Source organism: Arachis duranensis, chromosome 8, assembly GCF_000817695.3.
Source record: "Arachis duranensis cultivar V14167 chromosome 8, aradu.V14167.gnm2.J7QH, whole genome shotgun sequence".
Classification (NCBI taxonomy): Eukaryota; Viridiplantae; Streptophyta; class Magnoliopsida; order Fabales; family Fabaceae; genus Arachis; species Arachis duranensis.
In genome coordinates this window covers 24,217,926-24,227,563 of record NC_029779.3, presented here as the reverse complement: position 1 = coordinate 24,227,563, position 9,638 = coordinate 24,217,926, and the positions used below count along the sequence as shown (strand labels likewise).

General features: G+C 29.6%; 1 non-coding gene across 1 annotated transcript; it reads right to left on the bottom strand.

Annotated features, from left to right (window-relative positions):
• Positions 1 to 3,111: 3,111 nt before the first annotated feature.
• LOC107461360 (uncharacterized) lies at positions 3,112 to 6,437 on the bottom strand. Its single transcript, XR_008002204.1, has 7 exons — positions 6,426 to 6,437; positions 5,100 to 5,202; positions 4,760 to 4,878; positions 4,291 to 4,416; positions 4,050 to 4,143; positions 3,715 to 3,869; positions 3,112 to 3,445 (listed from the first exon to the last, which is right to left on the bottom strand). It is a non-coding gene; the product is annotated as an uncharacterized LOC107461360 (transcript).
• Positions 6,438 to 9,638: the final 3,201 nt, after the last annotated feature.

Below are 9,638 nucleotides of genomic sequence, written 5' to 3'. Positions count from 1 at the left end.
ATTTTAATTTTGTAATTAGGTAATTTTCATTTCAAAAATATTAAAATTAATAGAATATTTCTCCTAAAAGATATCCGATCAAAGATCTAATTATGTTTTTAATTATAAATACTTTTAATTGGCAAAAAAATATTCAGTTTACTATAATATCTTTTTATATTAAAAAAGACCTAATTATAAAATTAAAAACAGTGTAGAGATTTAATTAAAAAAATATATAAAATTTTAATTACAAATATAATAAAACTGCAAGACCGATAAAATAATTAAACCTTAATTTGGTTTTAATTTCACTGTCCATATTTATATTAAGAAGATGAACTTATCAGCAATGCAAATACTGAAAATTATGTGGTATCAACTGAACTGATTCCATACCAATGATTAGACAATACGACAAGGTTGAGAAAAATCTTGTACTGTTGGCAACACAACACACCATCTAATCATTGGAGAAAATTATGTCTTTGCCATATCCCCCCCACCTCACCCATTTCTAAATTATTTTAACTTTAATTTGTTAGAAAGAAGGTTCATATGGCGATCCTATTGATGGTGGTCCATGTCTTCATCATAAACGATTACAATAATTAGCCTGGGACAATTTATTTGTGAAAATGTATGTCTATCTCAAACAAAAAATGGACTAGAACTAAAATTAAAATCGGGACAAGTTTTAATTGTTAAAATGGATTCCATATTAATAAGATCGGCTAATACCTATTTGGCGACTCCAGGAGCAACAGTTCATGGACATTTTGGAGAAATCTTTTTTGAAGGAGATATATTAGTAACATTTATATATGAAAAATCGAGATCAGGTGATATAACCCAATTGAAATACATTCATTTCTTATGCATTGACTCGATTTATGATACTATCGGAGTGAAACAAGTAGATCTAAAGAAGAACAGGGGTTAGATTCCATTAGTAACAAGTAAATCCTTTAATTTAATATGTAAATGTATGTTAAAAAGTCCCGATATCTTTTTTTGAGGGGGGCAAAAATATCAAGGTCTGAGATGACCCAGAAAGCACTATAAATTTAAGAAAGCCCGGGCCCGTTTAAGGAAAGTTGAAACGGAAGCAGATCAGTTTCGAGTGAATGGTTATGACTATACAAATAAAGTTTGTGTCACCACATTTTTATGGGACTATACTTCTTGACATGATTTTTCAACAAAAAATTAGGATGTTGCTTCTAATTATCATCATAATAAATATATAGCTAAATCTGACAATTGCATGCGTAGTATTGACGATATAACTTCGTCAATTTTATTTCATTTTCATTATAAATAAACACACACTACTAACAAAATGAGAAACTGCCTCAGTGGTCACAGAATCCGTTCTTCTAATAAGGCTCGGAAGATACGTTTAAAAAAACTAATCAGTTCATGGCCTCATGCCATTGCCACCCCTTAATTGCACACAGTTGGTCGCAGTCATGCATGCAAACGGATGAACTAAGATTGATCCCTCGCGGATCTGAATTCTATTTAAGGGTCTGTCGCTGAGCAATGGATTACTGCATGCACAAAGCGATATTCAAACCCTCAACATTTGCTTAAATGGATGAGTAAACTGACTACTCGATCAAATCAAGTTGATTCTATTTTATTAGTAATTTGATACTGTAGTTTTATACTATTATTCATTTATTTGTATTTAGATATATCCACTGGTGGTTGAATATAACGTTGTAGAAAATGAAATGTGCACAGAAATGCAGATACTGAGAGACATGAAGTTTCTTAAACTGAGAAAATGGGACAAGAAATTTGGAGGCACATGCCTTGTTTCACAGATATTAATTGGTAAATGATAACAGAATAGAAACAACCACCAAGTAGCACTCTCAGGCTGACACTACCTGCCACCACTAACTGTCTCTGCCATGTATAGAAAATTGAGAATTTACGTAAAATAAATAAAATATAAAATTGTAGCAAAATTTAAATCTTTAAACTCTCTAATTTAGTAAAGTTTTATAAAATTGATTGAGTCATTTAAAATTGAAATATCAAAAAGATTTAAGAATTAAATCGAGATTCTTTTCTGCTCTTTATCTTAGTAGCACACACATTAAAATAATTCTTACCATTCTAAGCTTCCTCTGTAGTAATTCTCTTTCCAAGATCACTGGTAGTGGTGTACCTATGTATTCATTCAAGAATTCCTAGAATAATAGCAGGATTTAATAAATGTATATAGTTAACTGACATCATCATGTACTAATAAATAAAAAGACTTTGTTGTTGTTTTCTCTCAGATTTTATATTTGGTATCTCTGTTTTTTGTTCACTCCTAGGAATCTACAATTTCAACATGTTGAAATAGAATATATATATATACAAACAACTCTGCAATCTTTAAAGAATATGAGAATTAATCAGAACAAGGTTTAGTATTCTCCCAAGTTGCCTCCAGATCAGAATACAAACCGTTCAACCCAATAGAACACTACTCATTGCAGTGGCAGGCCAAGGTTCAAGCTAAGCTGTGGTGGTGCTGGCACACATGCATGCATGCTATCATCATCCTCAACCACAACAGCTTGCACCAAAATAGCTAGCTAGCTAGATTATACTACTATATAAATCCAAGAAAACATTATTATTTGTAAATGTAAATGCATTACAACATATGGTGATGGACTGCATTGAGACTATCGCCTCCTTTAGTTATATATTAAAGAAAACAAATGATATATACCACTGTCGGCTGTGCCCTCTATCAAGATTCATTCACTTCAAAAATATTATAAGGACAAATTATAGGGAAAAGGAAAGAGAGGAGGAAGATGTTAGAACTTATATATAAAGCCAAAGAATCTCATTCTTTGCATGCTTAATTTTAAGGGAAAAAAGGACATTTCCACTTGTTTTCCTCACACAAGTGTTTGCAAATACACCAAAGAGGTTTGCGTGGTACACCATAATATGAGTTGTATACTATTTTGGGGTTATAGAAAGAAACAAAGAACTAGCTAGGTAGTGATCCATATATTGCATAGGGAAATCCATACTAAGATTTAAGAAAAAGAAAATGACAACAATTAGTGACAAAACAAAATAGGAAGAACCGAAGAAGTCAACAAGCAAAAGGATGAGAAATATTTTGTATATTGAATTGACATACACTCTTTTATCATTAGATAGAGTCAGACTCATTATCCCATGTGGTTACCAGTTACCACACACTCCATTGAATGGTAAGAGATATGTGTCTGCTCGGTTTAAAAGACAGAATGAGTATAAGTAACAAATTTATATACACTAAAAAAAACTTTACCATCAGTTAAGGCCCCATATTTGTACTTTCAAATACCCATAACTATCCATCAACACTTTCGATTTCGAAGCTTTAATTGTTGCAGAACTAGTGTTTCCATCCTTTTGAGTGACCATCTTCCATGTAGGGCTCTAAGAATCCAATAAACTGAAAAGGTTGGAGGCACAAAAAAGAAAGGTTGAGAAAAATTATTTCAATGGACAATTCTATTTGTTACCAAGGCTAAAGAAAAATAAATCTTGCAAGTTGAAAACAGAAAAATCTTTTCTCCAGGCTAAAACCTTATCCGCAGCTAGGGATGGATGAGTATGAAGAAAGTTAACTTGAGTCTTAAGTTATGCAGAAAAGATACCATACTATGTTTAGACGTGCGATGGAAGCAAATGAAAAACAGAGTTTAACGATTACCCACATACCTTGCTTCCATCTTCTGTCCATCGTGCGCCATATCCTTCAGCAACCCTTATTTCGAACACGGTTCCATGCGGCGGGACAACATGCATATTCACCCAACAACAATGTGCTATTAGGCGCTTAATTACATCCATTGCAAGTCTATTCTTATTAGAATCTGCAACGAGTGGTTACAAATACAAGAATTAGTAAAACCAATACAATCAACTTGTTAGAAACACTATTAATCAATAGCATTTTCGTCAACATATTAAAATAACATGCAGAGAAACAAATTAAAGCAATTATTATAGCAAATCTATTGAAATGTTTATGAAAAAGGGAAAAAATTCCTTACCACCTCCATCCAGGGACCCCCAATAACCACTGCTACTCCTACAAGCATGTTTGGCCAATGCACGAGCTCCAAGAGTTAAGGAACTACCTTCAACCTTAAGCAGTCAAGCCAACAAAAGGTATAATTTGTTTTCAAAGTACACAGATTTTTCACTGCATCATATTAGCTAAACAAACTCACCATCAAACAGAGACTAATGAAACCTCGAATAAAAAAAGTATGAACAAAGTCACTTTCTTACATCTGGATTGCATAGCAAACTAAATGATGCTAATAGAGTTGATCTTGGTGGTGGAAGCGCATCTGGAATTGTCCCTGCTGTATGCATCAACCCTAGAAGGCCTTGAACACCTTCATAACTTAATTCCTATATAAGACCAAAACAGCACAAGGGTCAGGGCACTTATGTAAGTAAATAGCCATTTACCAAAGCAAACATTTATGACTGCATATGATAACTTCAAGGAAAGAAAATGCAGGACACTTAAGAGGGAGAATATGGGGTAAAGCAAAAAATATATATGTGATTTTAATTCCAATAGGAAATAACATAGTTCTTACTTCTTAAGGTCTAACTCCACTTTCATTGCAGTACATTATTATCAAATAAAAGGCAGAACATGCACAGGAACATAATTGTAGAGGGTTCTTAGATGATGATTCTAAGATTGCAGATCAGTTGCAGTGGTTTTACAGGAGAGTGAACTCACAGAGAATAAATTGGCCAAAGGAATGTATGGTTGAAGGGTATGTTTTGAAACACCAATTGCAAGAACACCATTTGACTTTTCCTTCTCTTCTGTGTAAAACCTCCGGTAGATTTCTACTCCTGCAATGCTATGCAAGCTTTATTCTGGGGTTATAGTATAAAATCTGGAAATAACTTAGACATCAATGTAACTGAGGCTTCTTTCATCTTAACAACTTTTTGGATGCATAATTACAGGGAAGGAAGAAATTAGCAACTCAAACTAGCTTAGTTCATTTTGATTCTTCATTTTGAATCAATTAGTCATCCTGCTATAGATACTAATACAATATCTCCACTACCTTTTTCGACACTGTCAACACCTGGAAGAACTTTCCCGAGGTTTTCTGTCTCCAACATGTCAGCAAAGGTAGGATACCAACGTATTCCCTACACCTTATCATACTGAAATTATCACAAAGGTAGAATTCATGGATCTAATTTTTTTCTGGATGGATACTAAATTAAATTTTGAGCATGTTTTGATGTTTGTGCATAGAGCAAAGTATTAAAGCTCTGTTTGATTTTTTGTTCATAACCCAAACCTGCTATGCCATGCATTTTTGAATTTTGTTATACATTATGTCATTCATTATTCTTGTTAGTAATGCATATGCTATATTTTTTAAAAGAAGTATAATTTAATATATGAAAATTAAATTATAATAGTGTATTATTCTACTAATTATATATATTTGTATGATTGATTTGCATTTGTAAGATCAATAGACTTTAGGCTTCATTTTTTTAGGATAAAGCTATTTTGACAAGAACACGATGATTTACAATTAACAATTATTGATTTTTGGAAAAAAATGTGGAAAGAAACTTTGATCTCGACTGTTATCTCACACACACACACACACGCACACAAACACACACACACACACACATAAAAGTATGGGAAAATAAAATTTACTTTAGTTCCATTTTAGTTTATCAAAAATTAAAGTAGCAATAATTTAAAGTGTGTTTAGAAGGAGATTAGATGAAAAATTTCGAGTAGAAAGGAGATTCAATCTGCCATATAACCAATTTTCTTTGTTGTTAGGTATATGAAATTCTTGTGGGATAGCTTGCATGAAGATGATAATGGTTGCTGCTTTAGTCTTGCATTGGGAGCTTTATCTTCTTATGATCTATGTTATTTTTATGAATTATTTTAAAGTTATGAGTTGCATAGCTAAGCTTAGAATTTGTTGTTGTTTTGATGATCTATGTTGTTATGTGTTAAATAATTTTTGATAATTGTATATTTTTTAATGTAGGAATAGATTTGCAGATCATATGGTAATTCGTGACATTACAAAAAGATTTGTTAAGTAGGATGCCTTCTTCAGTGCCAAGATGGCAGAATTATTGTCCAAACATAAAGGGCGATTTGTTTAAAGATATTTTGGTTAATGATTATAATGTTGCTTCAATGCAATTTTTACAAATAATTGGATTGAGTAGTTGCTAAGTCTTTCGCTCTTTAAATTTAGAGAAAATATGAATTTGCATCAAATTATGATAAGGCTATGGCAAGAACTGTTTGGAATAAGACAATGCATGATCGCTATCGTAATATTTTGAGAAGAGCAAATGATAGAGCTTTTAAGAAGGCAAACTCTACTCATATTGCTAACATTAAGGGTCATAGACCTAAAGCAATGAAAATTGATGTTTGGAATGACTTAGTTGATCACTAATTAGATTTAAAGTTGCAAAACAAATCTGTGGCCGATCAAAAAAATAGGGCTGTTATACCTGCTGATAAACTACACACTGCAGGGTCAATCAGTTTTGGAACATAAGAGAAGAAATGTATTAAAAAAATATTTCTTATCTCAAATGATTTATGATAGTATATTCTAATAAATGTTACAGAAAGCTAAGTTGAAGTATCGTGTATCTTTCTTTGAAGTATATGATAATGTTCATCAGAAAAAAAGTAGAGAATATGTTTTTAAAGTATCCAAGGTAATTATTGTAAGTGTCTTTAATTTTGAAGTATAATTTAGTTTTAGTTTTCTTAAGGAATTTTTTAAATAAATAATTTAATTATTTTAGTTACCAAAATAAATAATTTGTAGCATATTTACCAATTTACACCACATTCATTTATTTTGTTTATACTGTAAACGAAATAATTTTGTACGTATCTTGTTTATAGTGTAAACGAGATAAGTGTATTTTTTTAATTTTTATATATCTCGTTTACAGTATGAAAAATTATTTCATTTATAGTATAAACGAGATATATGTATTTATAAATAATTAAATATAATTTTTAAAAATAATAAAAAATATTAATAATTTAAATTAGATTAAACTTTGTATTTCATGATAACATTTGTGCATTGAATTTTTTTAAGGGTTTTCGACATTAATTTTTTTTACTTATATAAATCTCTGTATATTAATATTATGTCTTTTTAGCAGCAGCAGCAAAGACAAAAATTCTAGCATGTAGGATAATCTCCTGTATTTCTCATACTGTTAATTAAGGGTCTTAGATAAATGCTTTTTGCTTATCTTACTTCATAGAAGTGTGTATTTATTTATTTATTTATTTATTTAAAGTGTTTTGAGTTTTATTATTTCATTGTATTTCTTTAAAGTTGAATCATTCCAATTAAAGTAATTTTAGCCCTAAAAGCATGAACTAGGAAATGGTAACTTAGAAATTTAGGATATATATGTAATGCTTAGGTTCGATTGATAAATATGTATTTGTAGGTCACACCAAAGACAGGTTATAGTTTTGTATTTGTTATTGGACCTATAAAAGTAATAGAAGGTTGAGGATAACTCTTTGACTTTTTTTTTTTCCATGAAACCACGTATTTACAGACCAAAAGCCAAGATTATTTTCATAACTTCATTTTCAATTGATTTTAGTTAAGCAATAAGTCATATAACTTCTGTTGAGATGCTGATAAATCATGTTAAATGTGAAGGCCATGGTTTTATTGAATGAATAAATTCTCTGTTTTGGTGTCATTTTAAATGTGGAGGCCATGAGAATTTGGTTTTGATCATTATATATTTTTCTACTGGTATTTTTAGTATGTTATATAAAATACTTCAGTTATTGTTAAAAGTTTTATTGAATGAATAAATTCTCTGTTTTGGTGTCATTTTGAGTGTTTTATATGTGAACATAATTTGATGATTTGTAGTGTTTTAAATTTTAGAATAATTTTTTTGCTATAATAATTAAAAATTTTGACATTTTAATTTAATAAAAAACGTTTGCATGAATAATAAATTTTTAGAATTTAAAATGATTAAAATAATTAATAGACAAACGTACTAGATTTTTTAAACTAATTTTTTTTGTTATGGAAGTAGAAGTGATAATATACCTTAATTATCTTTGTATAGTCAATCAATGAAATGCAATTATAATGATTTCAAGTGCTTTTCTATTTGAGGTCTCATTCATTTTGTATCAAATATCAATATTGGTATTTTATACATATAAAATGGATTGGTTATAGTAATTTGTGAAATAACATAAATTTAGTGTGGGATATTAAATTTCATGATTTTTTGTTATAAAAAGGGGCATTTATAATTTTTAACCTCTTATGAATATTATACAAAAAATCACTCAATGTATTCCATATTTTGAAAAGATTAAATAGCGTGTAGTAAGAAATTATCTTAAATTTTTTAAAAAGATTTTATTGCTATTTTTCGATTTTAATTAATATACTTTTATATATAAACATTGATATTTATTAAATTTGTAAATTTTTTATATGAAAGTTGTGAAGCATTTTAGGTAATTGTTTTGTAAAAAAAGATAATTTAAATTTAAATAATAATATTTGTTAAAATATATGTTTTTTTCTTTAAAAATTATCAATTAAATATATATTATCTATCTTAAATTAGAAATTACTAAACAAAATTATTAAATAATCAGGTTGAATATTAATTAGTATATCTATATACTAAGTAAATTATTTTTTCTCACAAATATGTAATAATTTTTTTGTGGCTAATTTTTTTTATATAGAAATTATTGTTGTATTATTTTCAGTTATGGAAAAGTGATGTATTTTAATTTAATACAGAGATAATTACAAATAGGAGGATTCGATTTGTTGATTTAAAAATTAAAAAAGAAAATAAAATTTACAAATTAGAGAATAAGTTTTTTAAAGGTCACAAAATCTAAAGATGGGTTTTGCATTTTAAACATTTAAAAAAATTAAAATTTACAAATCCAACTTTTCGATTTGTGATATGTGTATGAAAAAAACACACAAAATGTATATGTTATTAACAAACACTATTATAAATCTCTCTTTATACAACTAAATAATTTATAAATATAATAAAATAGATTCTATAGATGACTCGCGCAAAGCGTGAGTTCTACACTAGTTAGTTGAAAAATAGTTGATTTTCTAATTGAAAAATAGTTGATTTTCTGAAGAGGGGATTTTCTGAAAAATAGCAGACTTAACGGCTAGATACTTGTGCCAACTCAGCAGATTTGATTTATCTAACCTCCTAACAAACTTATCAGTTACAAAAACGTGATTAATTAACTGGCCCTTTTGTTCATTTTCAATATCTTGTTTTACTCTATCACTTCTCTAGATATCATTTAGAAGAAGATGAGGGGAGGAATTTCTATTCCTCTCCGCTTTTTAACATCGTTTTTACAGTTCAATTGTTTAGTGACGAATTACCAGCTTTATTGCTAGGGATCTTAATCGGTGCGCTTCTCATGCTCTTGTTTCCGCGGTTAAGGTCGCGGTTGGAGCCAATTTTATCCACTTAGTCGCTTCCTCTTCCTCGTGGTGCCGGCGGTTCACCCGTGAATGAAGCATCGGCCCCGA